We start from the raw sequence: 19683 nt of genomic DNA, 5'->3' as shown, positions 1-19683 counted from the left end.
AACTAGGATGGGGAGGAACACCTTGCCCTGGCTCACTCCCCACCTTGCCCACAGAGCATCAGGACATGGCCCGGGACCCCGAGTGGTGCCAAAGGTGTGGATTTCCCACTCTGCAGGCCCCGGGAACAGCTCAGAATTTCATCAACTGCTTTGTTAAAAGCCTGAAAATCTTGCAATATCCTTGGTAAACAAAGGTTTGAACCCCGGAGAGCTGTCAGGAGTCAATAACGACGTTACTGTCGATAGCGTAATAGATACTTTGCCCCGTGTCTTTTATCTATCACAATTCTTTGAAAGATTAATTAGTTAATTAAGCTTCACAAGGGTGCTGTGAGATAAGGCAGCGTTAGAGCACCACTGATAACAGGAGGGCAGGGAACAGTGACAAAGCCAGTCCCCAGCAGAGGATCCTTCTCTCTCCCAGCAGCAGCTTTTCATTACCTGTGATGACAAACTCACTGCAGTGTCAGGAATCCCAGGATTTTCCCACTCAATAATTCCCTCCATGGAAGCTCTCAACATTTTTCTGATGATCCTTGTGGATCCCTTCCAGCTCAGCATATTCTGGGATTCCCTGAATCACCTCAGCATTTTTAAGTCCCTCTGGACACCAAAAGACCTCCGGGGATGGGGAGATGCTGCTGGCCACAAATTCCCACAAAAGGTTGGGAAAATTGCTGGATAAACTGGATTCCTGGGCTTCAGCAAGAAGTCAAAGGCAGCTCTAAATCCTGCTATGAGGCATATTCAGGTCAAAACCGGCCTTGCAAAATTTTTAATGAATTTAGGCATCCTCACACACAGCGAGCATTTAACATCAATGCAGCAGAGCAAAGAAAAGAATTCTTTTAAAGGATGAGATGATTTTTAAGCAATTTGTTGTCATCTCTAACTGGGATGTCGACATTTGCAAATGCCAAAATTAGTGTGGGTAAGTAAAAAAAAAGGGATTTAGCTGGCTCGTGCAATGTAAAGAAATTATTCTGGGATAAAAACTAATAAACAAGACCTTTGTTTTCACAGTTATTTATTCAAATAAAAGCAGCAGCTCACAATGTGCAGTTCCCAGAGCTCATCCCAGCACCTGGGTGATTCACACCGGGTGATACCAGCAGGGAATTCTTGGTCTGCCCCGGGGTTAATGGCCATACCAGCTTTGCAAGGGCTCCCTGCCATGAATTTCACTGGAGAATGAGATTTCTCAGCCTTTCCTCAAGGTCTGTTTGTCACCAAAATCTCCTCATAACGAGCTGGAAGTCATGGCCGAGTCATTCCTAAATTCCCCTGGCCCAACTGCTCTGTTTGTCACCAAAATCTCCACATAAAGAGCTGGAAGTTTGGAGCTGAATCATTCCTGAAATCCCCTGAACCAGTCTGTGCTTACTTATCTAGAGAAGAACCTTTGAAGGGAACAGATTGATTTGTGAACCCTCATTTTCCCTGATGCTCAGCACTTCCAGATGGATCCTGAGCTGCCATTTCAGTGAAGTTCCAGGTGATCTGATAAAAGCTGGAGAGACTTTAATAAATAGCCAGAGCCTGCTCAGCAGTGGCCAAGGATGTTTCACTCATAATAAAGATGTAGAGCACCCATAAAATCCATCCCTGAGCTGAGCAGTGCTCGCTTCACCAGAGGTTATTGATTGCAGTTTGAATGCTGAGCTTGCTTAGGAGAGGGGCTTTTCTGTAATAAATGAAAAAAATATTTAAAATTCCTGTTCTGCTTTCTGAGGACAGCCTTCCCAAGGAAAATGAGCTTCTGCAGGAGCTGCAGGGTGGAAGTGCTCAGTCCCACAGCGAGTGCTTAGGGTCACATCTATCCATCCCTCTCAGTTTTCTCACTGTGCTGGAAATTAAATGATGAATTTTGGAGCTGATTTCCTCGTGCCCTGCTCTGGGCATCACTTCCAACACTGCTGTGGCCCAGATGCAGCTCCAGCAGAGCCAAGTGTGGTGCTGTTATCAGCATCCCACCTAACCCTGCCTTCCATCCCTTGTCCCCCATCCCTCTCCAGCTCTCCTGGAGCCCCTTTGGGTCCTGGAAGGGCTCTGAGCTCTCCCTGGAGCCTTCTCCAGGCTGAACGTCCCTCCAGGTGTAAAATGAGTTTAAAAGAAGCTGCAAAGCTGGGCAGAGAATGCCCAAGGAGCACTGGGATGTGAAGATGAGCACCTGGAGGTGAAGGACATCTCCCTGAGCAAACCCAGCAGCAGTTGGGGTTATTTCAGCCTTGCCAGGAGCTCCTTCACCATTTCTTGGCAGGAAGGCAGGCAGACAAAACACAGCCTCAGAATTCCCAGCAAGGCCAGGAATCACAATTGCTGAGGAAAGTGAGATAATGGAGCAGAAAACAGGGCTGGGGAAGGAGTCAATATTTAATAACGCTGCAGAGTGAGAGCAGAGCAGCACTGAGATGCAGCAGAGGCTGGAGGAGATGCTGGATGGAACAAGGGCCAAAAGATGCTTCTCCATTTTCCCCGTGGCTCCAAAGGCCAGCAGGGACAATGGCAACCCGGTCCCACCAAAGGCTCTGCACAAAGAACTCCCCAGCATGCTCAGGAAGGAGGAATAAAATGAATTGGGTTTATTTTTCAGCTGATAGAAGTGTTTAGAGGCCTTAAATGGCTTTCAGAACTCACGAGGAAAATATGGATCTCAATTTACGGGGCTGATTAACAACATTTGCCTCCCAGCAAGGCAGGAGGGGAGGGGGGGTTTGCCAGAGCAGGAGTTGTGCAGTCACTGGAAACACCTTTCAATCACTTTTGCCAATGTCACCAGCTGCCTTTAGTGATGTCTTACCATGGTGAGAGCTCCCAGCAGAGCTGAGATCCCCCCTCAGCCACAATTCCCATGTAACTGCTGCTCCTGGGATGCTCCTGGGATGCTCCAGGGATGCTCCAGGGATGCTTCAGGGACACTGGGGCATTAGGTGTGAAGCCATTCCCTGCATCCTCTCACCCCAGGCTCTTGCCCAAAGTCTCTCCCCATCTTTCCTCCAGGCTCAGGCACTGGAAAACCACAATTAGGTCACCCCAGAGCTTCTCTTCTCCAGGGACCTGCAAGGTTCTGTTTCATGCTAAATTAAACAAAAGGCCAACGATGCAGGTTTTCCCATAAAACAAACATTTCCCCTTTCCAAGCGGCTCTGAACATCTCCACTGCTGTTCCAGACGAGGAGAACAGCAGTTCACTGAATTATTTACTGCCTCCTGAGCAGGGCAGACTGGCTCCCTTTGGATGAACCCAGCCAGGAGGGATGCAGGAGTGGGATGCATCTTTTAAGCACCAGCTGGGAGGGTTTGGAGGTGCCAGGGACAGAACTTCCCAAGGCCCTGTCACCTTCTGGCCCACGGCACAGCTCTGGGGATGGCTGTGCTGTGGTGGCACTGCCAGGGCAGCAGCGTGGCCTGGGAAAGGCACATCCCAAACCCTCCAGAACGATGGTGGTGGGGGCTGGAGGGGGTTTGTGGGCAGCTGTAGGGCACTTCTGTGTGGGCAGCTGCACCCAGCAGAGGTGGAGATGAATCGGTGGTGATGGAGCAGTGCTGGTGGTGCAATGGTGGTGGAGCAGTGGAGATGAATCAGTGGTGATGGAGCAGCCTGGAGATCTGAGGGAAAGTTCATCTTTGCTCCAGGGAGAGCTCAGAGCTCCTTGCAGGACCTAAAGGGGCTCCAGGAGAGCTGCAGAGGGGCTGGGGACAAGGGATGGAGGGACAGGAGCCAGAGGGCAGGGATGGGTGGGAGGTTGGGAATTGGGAATTCCTGGCTGGGCTGGAATTCCCAGAGCAGCTGGGGCTGTCCTGGATCCCTGGAGGTGTCCAAGTCCAGGCTGGAGCAGCCTGGGACAGTGGAAGTGTCCCTGCCATGGCACTGGATGGGTTTTTAAGGTCCCCTCCACCCAAACCAGTCTGGGATTCCACGTCTGCACCTCTGCACAAGCAGAGGAACTCGCAGCACCACTGCACAAGAGAGAGCTCAGGTTTCCCAGTCATTGGTAACATAATTAAAGCTCATTTCCCAGAAACCAGGCCAGGGTGACAAATTGTACTGTGTGTGCCCGCTGTGTGTTTGAGCCACGTGCCCGCAGGTGCCTCCACCTGAGCCCTGCCACCTTCTGAAATGCTTCAAAGGAAATGGAGCTGTGGCTGGAGCAAATATTTACAGATGGAGAGCAGGGAGTGCATGCTCTGGCTGCAGCCTGCACGCTCACATTGCAAATCACAGCTCTCAGCCACTAAAACAGGCCAAGCCCCTCGTTATTGCTGGCATTGAGTGTGACCAGTGGCCATGCAAAGTGCTCAAATGTGTGGCAGAGAAAACCTTGTTCAGAGGTGTCACCATCGAGGCAGGATGGGAATGAGAAAGGCTGCTGAGAGTAAAACTGATTTATTCAAAATACACCACTCTTTTATACAGAGCTTTGCAAGGACCAAACCCATTGGTTCTGAAGTGAAAACCAACCACAGCATTGGTGCACAGTGCCTGATGCACAGAACTTAACTATAAACAATGTGAGAATAAGAAAGATAAAGAATTATTTCTATTCTTTTCCAGCTCTTTTCCAGGTTTCTGCCTGGCTAGAACTCTCAGTTTCTTTCTTTGGTTGAATCAGAGACCCACACAGAGGGATTTGCAGTGTGCTGGGCTGGAGTGCAGCAGCTTAGCTGGGAGCACTGAGCCCATCCCTGCTCCTGCCCCGCTCCTGCCCACTCAGCTCCTCTTTGTTTGGCTTCTCCCTGCTGCCAGAACAGCGATGCTGCAGTGCACGGCTGGGTGGGTGACCTCAGCCTCGGTGCCAACTGGATGACTGAAAAATGAAGGCAGAAAATACAATCCATTGTTTTGCCCCCTGAAATGCCAGCTTTGTTCCACGTGGAGCTGCTGGGTTATGCCTATAACCCCTTCCCTGCTGCGTGGGGCTGTGCTCCCTGCCCTTGCATCCCTCCAGATCCCAAAAAATTCCTGTCAGGGTTTCCTTTGCAAAGGCAGATCCAGTGGGGTGACAGCAGTGCAACGCCCTCCCTGTGCAGAACATTTACAATTTGGTGCAAATCCACCCCCATTTGGGTGTTTTCATCTCTGGCTGTGCTTAAACCTGTGGGGATGAGCTGGAGAAGCTCTTCCAGCACGGAGGAAATGATCATCCTCAGTGTTTTCACAAGGAAACAGAACGTGTGGCTGCTGTAGAAAAGAGCAGGATGTGGCCCAGGGGACAGCCTGGATGTCCTTGGTGGGAAGCCAGCGCTGCTCACTCTGGGTCTGCAGGACCCTCTCAAGGACAAGCCCCTCTCAGTGTCACCTCCAGCAGCAGGCATTGACAAAAAGCTGCTTTTTGCTGACTACAGCAGGTGACAAGCTGGAGCAAGTCCCTGTGTCCCCAAATCCTTTAGTCCCTGTATCCCCAAATCTTTTAGTCCCTGCAGGAGCAAGTCCCTGTATCCCCAAATCCTTTACTGCCTCCTAGAGCACATCCCTCTGTCCCCAAATCTTTTAGTCCCTGCTGGAGCAAGTCCCTCTGTCCCCAAATCCTTTACTCCCTCCTGGAGCACATCCCTCTGTCCCCAAATCGTTTAGACCCTCCTAGAGCACATCCCTCTGTCCCCAAATCCTTTAGTCCCTGCAGGAGCAAGTCCCTGTATCCCCAAAATCCTTTACTCCCTCCTAGAGCACATCCCTCTGTCCCCAAATCCTTTACTCCCTCCTAGAGCACATCCCTCTGTCCCCAAATCCTTTACTCCCTGCTAGAGCACATCCCTCTGTCCCCAAATCCTTTAGTCCCTCCTGGAGCAAGTCCCTCTGTCCCTAAATCCTTTAGCCCCTCTGTCCCCAAATCCTTTAGTCCCTGCTGGAGCAAGTCCCTGTATCCCCAAATATTTTAGTCCCTGCAGGAGCACATCCCTCTGTCCCTAAATCCTTTAGTCCCTCTGTCCCCAAATCTTTTAGTCCCTGCAGGAGCAAGTTCCTGTGTCCCCAAATCATTTAGTCCCTGATGGAGCAAGTCCCTCTGTCCCCAAAATCCTTTATCCCTGCAGGAGCACGTCCCTCTGTCCCCAAATCCTTTAGTCCCTGCAGGAGCACGTCCCTCTGTCCCCAAATCCTTTAGTCCCTCTGTCCCCAAATCCTTTAGTCCCTGCTCCTGCAGCTCCATCCCCAGGAGAAGCAGAGCTCAGCTCCTGCAGGCAGGTGCTGCTCGGATCTGGGACCTGAATCCCCTCTGCTCTCAGAGGAGCTGTTTTCAGCAGTGCTGCTGGATTTTCCAAGTGTCCAGAATTGCTGAGTCCCTCTCCAGCTCTCCTTATCAGACACACAGATAAGAGCTCCGTGTGTCGGATCAGCCGGGCTGTGCTGACAAGGACAAGCACGGGATTAAAAGCAAGGAAGATATGTGGGACTCAGATTCAGTCAAAGAAACAAACTGAGAGCTTCTAGCCAGGCAGATGCCTGAAAAAGAGCTAAAAAATATATATATAAATAATTATTTATATCTCTTGTTTTTCACATTATTTATAATTAAATTCTATCACTATGCATCAAGCACTCTACACCAATACTATAAATTATTGTCACTTCAAAACCAATAAATTTAGTCCTTACAAAGCTCGATATAAAAAGTATATTTTAAATAAATCAGAGTTTTACTCTCAGCAACTTTCTGAGCCAGTCTTCTCATTCCCATCCTGCCTCGATACAAAGCCTAGAGGAGCACACAAGAGGGAACCCCACTCCCTGCAGGGGTTTCCAGGGCACTGCTGCCCATCCATCCTCTGCCCATGCAGCTCAATCCCTGCTTTTAGGGATTTGCTGCCCAAGTGGGGTGGAAGCAGCAGAGGTTTTTGTGCATCCCAAGGGCCTCTCCTCACCCACCCTCTGCCCCCTGGCCATGCCACCCCAGCCAGGGCCTTGTTTGGGAAAAACAAGTAAATAAACACCCAACCCACAGCACAATCCACCCTGGCCAACTGCTCACACCCTCCCTCTGCCAGAAGTGGGTTCAGAGGAGTCGATGGTTTTTCATGGTGTGGGTGTGATTAATGAACTTAATCACAGGACACTTTGATCCATCTCTTGTTTTTAAGGGGTAGTCAAAAACAAGAAGAACTGCTACCCTTTGTGCTTTTGTAATTTTGTTAATCGTGGAAACCTGGGAGACTTTTGCATAGTCAGCACTTGCATGCATTAGAAAATATATTTGCAAAACACAACAACACTTGCTTTCATATTCCAAAGCCAGCGAGCATATCCTAGTTGGCAGAGAGCTCAAAGGAAATTTATGAAGACCCAAAAATCTTGCAGGAATTTAATTAAGCCCTAATCTTGGTAACACTCATACATATCTGCTTCCACAGTGTCGTCTGCAGGCACAGCTGCTTCTGTGTTTGTGTCTGGGGCTGTCTCAGCTCAGTGCACAGCAGGCTCGTGGGCAAACCTGCCCAGCTGGGGATGGCCCTGCTGGGGCAAATCCCCCTGTCCCCAAAACCTTCAGTCGCTGCTGGAGCACGTCCCTGTGTCCCCAAGACCTTCAGTCCCTGTTGGAGCAAGTCCCTCTGTCCCCAAAACCTTCAGTCCCTGTTGGAGCAAATCCCCCTGTCCCCAAAACCTTCAGTCCCTGCTGGAGCAAGTCTCTCTGTCCCCAAAACCTTCAGTCTCTGATGGAGCAAGTCCCTGTGTCCCCAAAATCCTTTACTCCCTCCTAGAGCACATCCCTCTGTCCCTAAATCCTTTAGTCCCTGATGGAGCAAGTCCCTGTATCCCCAAATCTTTTAGTCCCTGCTGGAGCACGTCCCTCTGTCCCCAAATCTTTTAGTTCCTGATAGAGCAAGTCCCTCTGTCCCCAAATCTTTTAGTTCCTGATAGAGCAAGTCCCTGTGTCCCCAAATCCTTTAGTCCCTGCAGGAGCAAGTCCCTCTGTCCCCAAATCCTTTTTCCCTGCTGGAGCAAGTCCCTCTGTCCCCAAAATCCTTTACTCCCTCTTAGAGCACATCCCTCTGACCCCAAATCCTTTGTCCCCTCCTGGAGCACATCCCTCTGTCCCCAAATCCTTTAGTCCCTGTTGGAGCAAGTCCCTCTGTCCCCAAATCCTTCAGTCCCTCTGTCCCCAAATCCTTTAGTCCCTGCTGGAGCAAGTCCCTGTGTCCCCAAATCTTTTACCCCTGCTGGAGCAAGTCCCTGTGTCCCCAAATCCTTTATCCCTGCAGGAGCAAGTCCCTGTGTCCCCAAATCCTTTAGTCCTTGTCTGCCTCTCAACTGCAGCACTGCTTTTCAATAGGAACAAAAAAAAACAAACCCAAAAAAACCCCAAGAAACCCCAAAACCACCCAAACCCAGAGGTCTGAGCATCCTGCATGCCAATCCCAGCTCCCACTGTCCCTGCCCTGCATCCCAAATCTCCCTCCCTGAGCACAGGGAAGGCATTTGGGTGACCCCCCCTGCAGGGACACAGCAATGCCCGCAGAAAGCAGACAGAACATTATGTAAAGGGAGGAAATTTAGACTGAATTTCAAGCTGAAACTCTTTTAATTAGTAAACTCTTTGCTGGAGAACCATTTCCATTGGTGGGGACGTGATTCCTCATTGCTTGAGGGATTTAAAACCAGACTGCTCTCTGCTCCAAAAAAGTGCTATAAGCAACAGTTCTTTGCTTGTAATGAACTGGAAATACTGGCACGTCTCCATCTCCTTCACATATTTTCCCTTGTATCTTCAGAGGTTAAAATAAATTATCCTGAGATGTAACAGATGTAGAATGCAGCCAGTGACATTCTCCAGCTTTTTCGGCTGAGTTTTCTTTCCTCATGGAAAGGACCATGGAGCGTGGCCATGTCACCCTCCTGGGCTTTGGGAGGTGGCACTGGTGGCACCTGCCTGGTCACTGGGGCCCTGTCCTGTCCTGAGCCCATCCAGCTGAACTGAGATGAGCTGCCCATCGCACCAGTCATTAGCACTGCTGTTAATGAAGCTACCAGAAACCTCCTCTGAAACAGTGCAGTGCTTCCAGCAGCCTTCCAGCATCCATTCCCATCAGGAATAAAAGGATAAAAGTGACCCAGCTGGAACCCCAGGATTGCTCAGGCCCTGGAAACTCAACCCTGCTCAGCCCCTGGAACCCCAGAATTGTTCAGCCCCTGGAAACTTAACCCTGCTCAGCCCCTGGAACCCCAAAATTGCTCAGCCCCTGAAAACTCAACCCTGCTCAGCCCCTGGAACCCCAGAATTGTTCAGCCCCTGGAACCCCAGAATTGCTCATCCCCTGGAAACTCAACCCTGCTCAGCCCCTGGAAACTCAGCCCTGCTCAAATCCTGGAACCCCAGAATTGCTCAGCCCCTGGAACCCCAGAATTGCTCATCCCCTGGAAACTCAACCCTGCTCAGCCCCTGGAAACTCAGCCCTGCTCAGCCCTGTCCCAGCACTGCCATTTCAGAGTGGGAAGCAGGAGGGATGGAGCTGTGTGAACCATCAGGGAATTTTCTCCTGGGAGAGACAAATCTTGCCCAGAGAGGAGCCCACAGCAGGATTTGGAAGCAGTGAGGTGCAAAGGGGAGAGGGCTTGTGCTGCTTTGCTCACAGAGCTGGTTTACAACAGAAAACCTTTTTTTTGCTGTACATTTTTGGCCAGTTCCGACAGCAGATCCCAGTCAGCCCAGCAGGCACCAGCAGCATCTCCTCTCCTCTCTTCCCAAACTCACTCAGTGCCCCAAGGGGAGCATCAGGGAAGTCGATTCCTGCAGCAGCAATGGAAAAACATCTTTGTAAGCACGGAAAACTCCTGGCACTCCCCTCCCACACACAGGTACTCCTCGGAGTCACTTGTGCCCACAGATTCCCCATCCCTGGCAGTGTCCCAGGCCAGGCTGGACAGGGCTGGGAACACCCTGGGATGGTGGAGGATGGGCACTGGATGGGCTTTAAGCTCCCTCCCAACCCAAACCATCCCAGGATTCTGTGATTTTCCCAAGATTCTGGCAAGAGAGAACAGTCTGAGCTTCCACACGAGCGAGCGCCAGGGAGGTGCAGGTACAAGTATTCAAATGACCCATCCAGTGTTTAACCACAAGTGGTTCAACAGGAATTATTTGACAATGCCAACATGTCTAGATCAGGTTTTTACACATCCACACTTTCTCTGGTGGTGACAGCACAGAAAAACCTCCTCCCCTGTCCCTGGCCTGGCTGGGACAGCAGCAGGGGAAGCCCCCAACTTGCTTTTCCACACTTTTTCTTTTCCTGGGCATATTATCCAGCTTGGGTTTATTTGGAAATCAAGGTGAGCCAGACTAGGATTGCAAGACTGCATTCTCTGGGAGTTGCTCACTGGCTGGAGATTGGATTAGGGAGAACGGGGGATGACACAGGAAACAGAAGATAAGATCTAACATGTGAAAATATCTGTGAATTATAGAATTGTAACAGAATCACCTCAGGGTTTAATGCTACAGAACATAGTAAAATGTTTTTAAATATCAATTTACTAGTCCTGGTAGCTGGAGGAGGTGTCACAGCTTGGGGACAGCCAGGACAGGTGTCCTTGATTGGATTTCCCATGGCATTCCATGACATAGGAAGAAGCTGTAGCACAATGAATATTTTGGGGGAGAGAAATATTAAGATTCTTGCTTTTTCTGTATTAAAAATCAACAATCATCAGCTGGCTGTGAGGCCAGCAGCCCTGGGCTGGAAGCAGGGAGTGAGGAACAGCCTGTTTGAATGAGCTGTCACTCCTGGATGCTCTGCTCTGGAAAGGTGCAAACCCAGCAGCATCACAGCTCTGCTGCTTTTATAAGCCAACACTGTGGTTGCTCATGAGTAACTTCAAAGCTGTGCCCTTTTTTGATGACATAAACAAAACCAGCAGCAGCAGCTTTTCCATTATTTAAACAAGTCCTCAAATCCTTTGGCCCTCTTCCCTCTGCTATTTTTTCTCCCCCCTTTTTTAACAAATGCCAGAAGCTTTTTCTGCAGAAAAATGAAAATTGCCAGTGGCCAAACCACCAGATTTGTGCTTTTGTTCCGTGGCCTAATGGGGTGTGAGGGCTGGCTGCAGCTCTGGAGGTGGCAGCTGCCTGTCCACGCTGTTTATTTGGCATTTCCGTGGCCACGGGGAGCCTTTGCCAGCTCCCTGCTGCATCCCCAGCACCAGGATGGAAGAGGAAGTGGGACAGAGGCTCTTCTCAGGGCTCATTCATCAGATGGAGCTGTAAAGATGCTGCCAGCTGGGCACCCAGGAGCACCCAGGGATACCTGGCAGCCCTGGCCCTGCTGAGGAGCAGCTGCATCCTCACAGGTGGGGAAATGAATGCTTGAAGGGATCAGGGGGCTGAGGGTGAGCATTTGTGTTGCCCTGATTCTTAAGTTTTTCTAAAGCCTTCTAAATTTACATTCTGTTGAAAAACTTACCCACACAATTTCTGTAAATAACATATTGTTTTGCATTCCTTCATGGGGGTGGAGAAACTTGATGTACTAGTGGTTTGTCCAATGTCTTTGGAGAAGTGGCCCATTCACTCTCCAATCCACTGTCACCTTTGGAAAAGTATAAAAGTTGGAGTCAGAAAATAAACTTTCTTTTTTACCTTACAAAATAGCAGGTGGCTCGTGTTGTGCTTTCTTGTGTCCTATAGTGACACATTTGCCAGGATGGGGGAGCCTGGGGTGGCCACCAAGCCACTGCTGCCTCTGCTTATCAGAGAATTCTAGAATTATTTGGGTTGGAAGGGACATTAAAGCTATGAGCAATGACACCTTCCACTATCCCAGGTTGCTCCAAGCCCTTCCAAACGCTCCCAGAGATCCAGGGGCAGCCACAGCTTCTCTGGGCACCCTGTGCCAGTGCAGCCAAATGAATTATTATTAATCACCCTGCTTGCAAAGTGGCCCATGAATAACTCCTGATTTCCTCAGCCATCCATCATTCCCTCAGTGCCTGCCCAACCATTCCAGGTCCACAAGTGGGAGGAGGAATGGAGCCACGGGATCCCAGCTCAGCTGCACAATTGTTTGGATTATCTGCTGCAGCGAGTGGCCCCACAACAAACACGTCTGCTGTGGTTTGTGTGACATAAAGGGACAAAGTCAAAGCCAGCTGAATGGATTCCCACTTTTCAGTTCTTATTTCCAGGAAGCTTTTCCCTAACGCCACGTGAATGCAACACAAAGGGAGAAACAAAAGAAGGAGGAGGGCAGCTAAAAAACAAATGAGTTTCCCATTTTTACGATGTTAAAAATATCTTTAGAAAGGCTTTTTCTCAATTAGTAATTAAATACGAGGCTGGGCTTGCAGCAGTGGAGGGAATTGTGCAGTTGGAGCTCCCAGGATGGATGATGGAAGCTGCTCCCAGTCCACTTGTGCGATCTTGCCCTCCTCTTTGTCTCCTTGAATTTGAAATTATGTGTTTATGAGGTTAGAAACTGTTTGGCAACTTATTATTTTGCACTCGTAAATCCTTTTTCTCAGATCTCAGGGTAGTTTATAAACATGAATGAAGCCACAAACACTGGGGCAGGGCCTCTCCAATCATACTGGTCCAACAGGTGGGGAGTCAGGAGCACAGGAGCAGGGCTTGCCCAGGTTTGCAGGAGAGGGCAGTTCCTTGAGATCTGGGGAATTTCCTTGAAGTCACACTGGGGCAGATTTGAAATACATTAAAAAAAAAAAAAAAAAAGCAAGAGACAGAAACTGGAAGAAACATTTTCATAGGAATGCTGTTAGAATGGGAAATGCAGGCAAACTTCTTGATGCAGCATTGATGGCAAATGGTAAAATGGTACCAACTGAGTGTCACTGATCCTGGGACAGGAACATCATAGTGGTGCTGATCCTGGGGCGGGAACACCCTGGTGGTGATCCAGGGGCAGGAACACCCTGGCATTGCTGATCCTGGGGCAGGAATACCCTGGCATTGCTGATCCTGGGACAGGGACATCCTGGTGGTGATCCTGGGGCAGTGACACCCTGGCATTGCTGATCCTGGGACAGAAACACCCTGGCATTGCTGATCCTGGGGCAGGGACACCCTGGTGGTGATCCTGGGGCAGGAACACCCTGGCATTGCTGATCCTGGGGCAGGAACACCCTGGCATTGCTGATCCTGGGACAGGAACACCCTGGCATTGCTGATCCTGGGGCAGGAACACCCTGGTGATGATCCTGGGGCAGGAACACCCTGGCATTGCTGATCCTGGGGCAGGAACACCCTGGCATTGCTGATCCTGGGGCAGTGACACCCTGGCATTGCTGATCCTGGGGCAGTGACACCCTGGCACTGCTGATCCTGGGGCAGGAACACCCTGGTGGTGATCCTGGGGCAGGAACACCCTGGTGGTGATCCTGGGGCAGGAACACCCTGGCATTGCTGATCCTGGGGCAGGAACACCCTGGTGGTGATCCTGGGGCAGGAACATCCAGCTTCCCCATTCTCCTCCTGACCCGGTGTGTTTGGATCTCTTCTGTTTTTCGGGGGAACCTCTGGAAGCACAGAGCCGACACGAGCTGTTAATTGGCAATCAGCTGATCCGAGCCTCATTAAAGGCACCTCTCCTCTCCCCTCCTGACCCCCTGTGCAGGTCCCTGGATGTTCCAGGGCTAATTAAAACCCTGCCATTTGCATATTCTAGCCTGTTTGTTAATGATCCGCTTCAAGGCACGCTGTGGCGCTGAGCATCCCAAAGAACGCGGCACTGGGAAGAAGCAGAAGGGCGTAGGGAAAACGGGATATTTGGGATATTTGGGAGCAGCCAGAGGGGCGAGAATCGCTTACACGCTGTCTGGATGAGCGGATAACGAGATGCAAAGCGGCGTTCCGGCACTTTCCATTCACAGGGGAACGATCCCGCTGAAAGGACACTGAGCCCGCAGCTTTATCCCGGCTTTGGCTCCTGCTGGAAAACAACCGGGATCAGCCGCCGGCCGCATTCCTGCATCCAGCCACATGGGGCCAAAAAGAGGAGGAATTGTCGGTAAAAGCTGGATCAGGATCTGCTGCCATGTGGGATGGGCACCGGGATGCCCCACATGACCCAGTCCCAACAAAATCCCTTCTCCCATGTAAAATTCCCACCCCACATGACCCAGCCCCAACAAAATCCCTTCTCCCAGGCAAAATTCCCGCCCCACATGACCCAGCCCCAAAAAAATCCCTTCTCCCAGGTAAAATTCCCGTCCCACATGACCCAGCCCCAACAAAATCCTTTCTCCCATGTAAAATTCCCGCCCCACATGACCCAGCCCCAACAAAATCCCTTCTCCCGTGTAAAATTCCTGCCCCACATGGCCCAGTCCCAACAAAATCCCTTCTCCCAGGCAAAATTCCCATCCCACATGACCCAGCCCCAACAAAATCCCTTCTCCCATGTAAAATTCCCGTCCCACATGGCCCAGCCCCAACAAAATCCCTTCTCCCAGGTAAAATTCCCGCCCCACATGACCCAGCCCCAACAAAATCCCTTCTCCCATGTAAAATTCCCGCCCCACATGACCCTGCCCCAACAAAATCCCTTCTCCCAGGCAAAATTCCCGCCCCACATGACCCAGCCCCAACAAAATCCCTTCTCCCATGTAAAATTCCCGCCCCACATGACCCAGTCCCAACAAAATCCCTTCTGCCAGGTAAAATTCCCGCCCCACATGACCCATTCCCAACAAAATCCCTTCTCCCAGGCAAAATTCCCGCCCCACATGACCCAGCCCCAACAAAATCCCTTTTCCCATGTAAAATTCCCACCCCACATGGCCCAGCCCCAACAAAATCCCTTCTCCCAGGTAAAATTCCTGCCCCACATGACCCAGCCCCAACAAAATCCCTTCTCCCATGTAAAATTCCCGCCGCACATGACCCAGCCCCAACAAAATCCCTTCTCCCATGTAAAATTCCCGCCCCACATGACCCAGCCCCAAAAAATCCCTTCTCCCAGGTAAAATTCCCACCCCACATGACCCAGCCCCAACAAAATCCCTTCTCCCATGTAAAATTCCCGCCCCACATGACCCAGCCCCAACAAAATCCCTTCTCCCAGGTAAAATTCCCACCCCACATGACCCATTCCCAACAAAATCCCTTCTCCCATGTAAAATTCCCGCCCCACATGACCCAGCCCCAACAAAATCAAGAGCTGTGGCTCAGGGCGCTGAAGCATTCCCAAATACTTCCCAGTGTACAGGGAAATGTTGGGTTGGATCTCCAGAAGGAGCCACTCACCCTGCTGGCACCATCCTGCCCTGGCTGAGGCTGTTTTTTAGGACATGCCAAGACTCCCAGGCAGTGTCCATCAGCCAAGGCTTTTGCCACTGGAATTGTCTCTCTGCATTTGGCAGAAATCTGGATGTAGACTCTGGGCAGGTGCTGTGCATGGAAGTGGGGAAAATCTAGGATCCATTTCCTCTGTGGCAGCTACTGTAAGGAAGAGAAATCCCATCGTGTAACAAGAAAATAAAGTGTGATTAAAAAACCAAATGCATTCCTGTTAACTAACACCAGCTTGCTTCCATCAGCCACGTGTGGAAAAGCGTCGGAGACGCTTCCACGAGGAAACTGGAGTGGCTGAGCCGAGTGACAGAGCCAAAGGAAGCTGAGCAGGAATGAATCAAAGCTTTAAGCAGCCAGGGGATGCTCACTGAAGTGGCACCAGGCTGTGTGTGCAGTGGAAGGAGTTATAACACAGCCCAGCCTCTCCATACTGCCTTCTCCTGCAGGAATATCCCCACGGATACAAAGCCTGCCCAGCTGCTGAGCAGAGCTCTGAAAGCCCAGCACACTCACACTTTAAAGGGTGAGTTTCTCACCTTCCAGAACATCACAGCAGCTGCTTTCCATGGAATCACTTTGGGCATTTCTCTGTTCCATCCATTTTGGGGCTGTGTGACTCCCACACGGAGAGAGCGGCGTAAAAAACAGGGAACAAATATTCCAGCAAACCACAAAGTAAACGAGAGGGCAGCTGGAGGAATCCAGAGGATCCAGCCAGGCACAAAACAAAGCTGGAAGCCTGGACAAGCTGCTTCTGTGCACCAGGAAAAAGCTTCTTGGGAGCTTCCCGAGGGCTTTCAAAGCACTTTGGGGAATATAAATTGTCCTTTCAAACAGCTGCTGCCGAGGCCAAGGCTGGAGATTAAATATTATGACAACATTTTGTAACACAGAAACTGGGAAAGCTGAGTTGGCCCCTGGATGTGGGGCAGGGCAGGGAGGAGGGGGGAGCAAAGATTTCCTACAAAGCCCCTGGATCCATCAGGGACTGGACACGGTGCAGGCAGCTGGGCCTAATGATGGTAACACAGCTGGGACACGGGGGCACAGACTGCTCAGGGAGACAGAGATTCCCAGAGCCAGAGGCTGCAAATACAGCTCTGGAAACAGCTTCTTTTCACATCATTTTGCTGTCCTCTCCTGCTTCTTGCTTCTCCTTAAGGAATAGTTTGTTCCTCCATTACTCCGTGCCCTGATATTTTCTTTTTCTTTCTGTATTGTTGTTGATTTTACCATTTCCGGTGGGATTTTTCCTTTGGGAATTGTGGCTTTGGCTGTGGTGTCACCCAGAGCAGTTCTGTAGGTTCTTCTGGACTGGATGTTCTCCACAACTCCTTGGACCTGGGAGGCTCAGCCTCAGCAGAAAGCCCTTCCCAATCCTTCCTTTCCAGGTGGTTTTGGATGCGTGGTCCCACCATGTCCAGGTAAAGAACAGAGCAAAGCTCCATGGAGATGAGTGTCATTTGATTTGAGGGACAAAACCTATGGAAATAGAGGAGCAATCCCTTTTTTTCCACGCCCAGCTGCTCTGACTGCTGCACCACGTGGGATGTGTGGAGTTAATGAAAGCCAAAACTCTGGAATTAACCAGGATCCATTACAAATTCCCACTTTGGCCAGACAACATCAGTGTTTGGTGCCTTCCCGCACTAATGGGTTCATAATTCCTCTTTTAAGGCAATTAAACCAATGAATGTTCTCGCTCTGAGTCATTAAATGAAATTAGAAGTTTCGATGCAATTAGTGAATTTAGACCTCGGGAAAGACTCTGCATTTTGTCTTAAAAATCTGGCAGGAGGTGATTCCCAGCAGCCGGATCGGGATGGCAAAGGGTGGCCGGGAATGTGAGGCAACTGTGCCCCCTGCAGACAGCCGGAATCCCTGGAAAAAGCCTGGAAAAGCGGGAAGGGGAACGGAACAGCCGGGCAGGAGATCCACTCCTCGGACCTCCACCGCCTCCTCAGCCACAGCCCATCCATTTCAAGGCGTTGAGCTGAAAGGCCTCCTCCAACCTTGCTGATGTGATGGAATTTCAGAATCAAAAAACCCGACAAAGAAGCTTTGATAGCCCCAGGCCGTCACAGCTGATTTAAAAAACAATGTTTTGAAGTACAAAATGTTCCAAAAATATGAGCTGTTTTCATGTCAAAAACGAAGCACTAAATTTTTGTAGGAAGATCAGTGTGTTCTCCAAATAAAAATTTAGTAAATAATAATATTTTCTAATTATTCAAATGTATAATTCAATTAAATTCCAATATAAGAATTCAAACTCTGTATAAAAGGTGCTAAAAAATACTGTTTTCATATGTGCCAATGAAACATTGGTGTCTCTGAATCTTACACTTTGGTATTACAGCTGAGGAAAGGAATGTGGCCCCTGAAATTCGAGGTGAGTGGGCAGGGAAATATCACTGAATCATACAGGAAGCTTTCAGGAATGCTGCAATGATTTATGTTGGACTTCCAAGATCCTGCCCTTCTCCCAGAATCAGGCCCTGTGCTGCTGCTGTGCCTCACTTTGCCACAAGTTTTTTGGGAATAACTCAGAATTAGGCAGTGGGTTTCTCACTTTGCCACAGGTTTTTTGGGAATAACTCAGAATTAGGCAGTGGGTGCCTCACTTTGCCACAGGTTCTTTGGGAATAACTCAGAATTAGGCAGTGGGTGTCTCACTTTGCCACAGGTTCTTTGGGAATAACTCACTTTGCCACAGGTTCTTTGGGAATAACTCAGAATTAGGCAGTGGGTCACGCAGTGACTCAGGCCCGCTCCCACATGGGTGACTGTGCATATTCCAAAGGCACCGGTGCCTTTGCCCACTTGTTCCTCACAGGAAGGACTTGGTGCTGATCCCCCAGCAGGGATGGGGACAGGTGGTGCTCAGGTGTGCCAACAATGGGCATTTTTGGGGGGCCAAACACCCCAAAAATCTGTACTGTCACTGAGCCACGTTCCCTGCGGAATGTCCCTGTTTGCCACCATCCCACCACAACACGTAATCCCATCATCTCCTCAGCCAGTTATTAATTAGTGTCCTCTCTCCTGCTGGTTAACGATTTTCTCGTTCCTCATGCTAATTAATGCCATGCCCTTGTCCCGTTTAGGGTCAGGCAGTTTCTCAGGGTGTGCCCTTCCCCCTTGCTGGAATTAATTCCCTTTTACCCGGCCACAGCTGATTTCACCACAGCTGCTGAATTGGCTCTGTTGGCTTCTTCCCTGCCCCGAAGGCTCTGCCAGATGCCTTTGTGGCCCGGGAATCTGGCATTCCCAGGATCCACAACCAGGAGAAATCCTTCCTCATGAACAGGAATCCCTGGATCTACAACCAGGGATTGAAATCCTTCCTCCTAAACAGGTATCCCTGGATCCACAACCAGAGGAAATCATTCCTCATGAATGGGAATCCCTGGACCCACAACCAGAGAAAATCATTCCTCATGAATGGGAATCCCTGGATCTACAACCAGGGATTGAAATCCTTCCTCATGAACAGGAATCCCTGGATCTACAACCAGGGATTGAAATCCTTCCTCATGATCGGGAATCCCTGGATCCACTACCAGGGATTGAAATCCTTCCTCATGAATGGAAATCCTTGGATCCATTACCAGGGATCGAAATCCTTCCTCATGAATGGGAATCACTACCAGGGATTGAAATCCTTCCTCATGAACGGAAATCCCTGGATCCACAACCAGAGGAAATCATTCCTCATGAATGGGAATCCCTGGATCTACAACCAGGGATTGAAATCCTTCCTCCTAAACGGGTATCCCTGGATCCATTACCAGGGATTGAAATCCTTCCTCCTGAACGGGAATCCCACATTCCCTGGATCCACAACCAGGGCAAATCCTTCCTCCTGAACATTGTCAGCCTCACCTACAGCTTACCTCACTGGAGCTGACAAGCCCTGAATTTAACACAGCACTTCCACCCTGAGGAATTTGTTTTCCCGTCAGTGGGAGCTCGCTGGCTGCTGTCTCACCGCTCCCATCGCCCTTCCTGGCGATCCTCATTGCAACCTACAGAGAACAAACACCAAAAATCATCCTTCCAAACACCAAAAAACATCCTTCCAACACCAAAAAACATCTTTCCAAACACCAAAAAACATCCTTCCCGTACAAAAGCTTTACGCATTCCACGCTGGACAACAATCATGCAGGACCCTGCCTCATGACCCACCCCCTCCAGCAGCTCTCTGGGAAAATTTTTCAGCATTTCCAACGGTTCACTGTTTTTATTTTATTTTATTTTATTTTAACTTTTCCTCTTGACGTGCCAGGACGAACTGCCCGCGCACCATCCCCTCAGCCGCGCAGTTTGCGCCCTCAGACAGGTTTAATTTCGGTACAAAGGACGCGCCCGCTCCCTCAGCCGCCGCCGCCGCGACATGGCGGCCGGGCACGTCAGCGCGCCCTCAGCAGCAGCTCCGCCT

At 50.2% G+C, this 19683-nt stretch overlaps 3 long non-coding RNA genes across 3 annotated transcripts; all 3 read right to left on the bottom strand.

Annotated features, from left to right (window-relative positions):
* Positions 1–7103: 7103 nt before the first annotated feature.
* On the bottom strand, positions 7104–7670 carry LOC140684537 (uncharacterized). The gene is made up of 2 exons (XR_012056919.1): positions 7559–7670; positions 7104–7478 (listed from the first exon to the last, which is right to left on the bottom strand). It is a non-coding gene; the product is annotated as an uncharacterized lncRNA (long non-coding RNA).
* A 1366-nt stretch (positions 7671–9036) lies between these two features.
* Positions 9037–15403, bottom strand: LOC115496043 (uncharacterized). Its single transcript, XR_012056874.1, has 4 exons — positions 15192–15403; positions 13755–13872; positions 11395–11520; positions 9037–9722 (listed from the first exon to the last, which is right to left on the bottom strand). It is a non-coding gene; the product is annotated as an uncharacterized lncRNA (long non-coding RNA).
* A 399-nt stretch (positions 15404–15802) lies between these two features.
* On the bottom strand, positions 15803–19649 carry LOC140684508 (uncharacterized). Its single transcript, XR_012056871.1, has 3 exons — positions 19431–19649; positions 19136–19267; positions 15803–17255 (listed from the first exon to the last, which is right to left on the bottom strand). It is a non-coding gene; the product is annotated as an uncharacterized lncRNA (long non-coding RNA).
* Between the last annotated feature and the right edge of the window lie 34 nt (positions 19650–19683).

The sequence above is a fragment of the Taeniopygia guttata genome, chromosome 7 (assembly GCF_048771995.1).
Source record: "Taeniopygia guttata chromosome 7, bTaeGut7.mat, whole genome shotgun sequence".
NCBI classification, from domain to species: Eukaryota; Metazoa; Chordata; class Aves; order Passeriformes; family Estrildidae; genus Taeniopygia; species Taeniopygia guttata.
The sequence above is the reverse complement of the archived record's forward strand: the minus strand, read 5'-3'. Positions and strand labels throughout refer to the sequence as shown.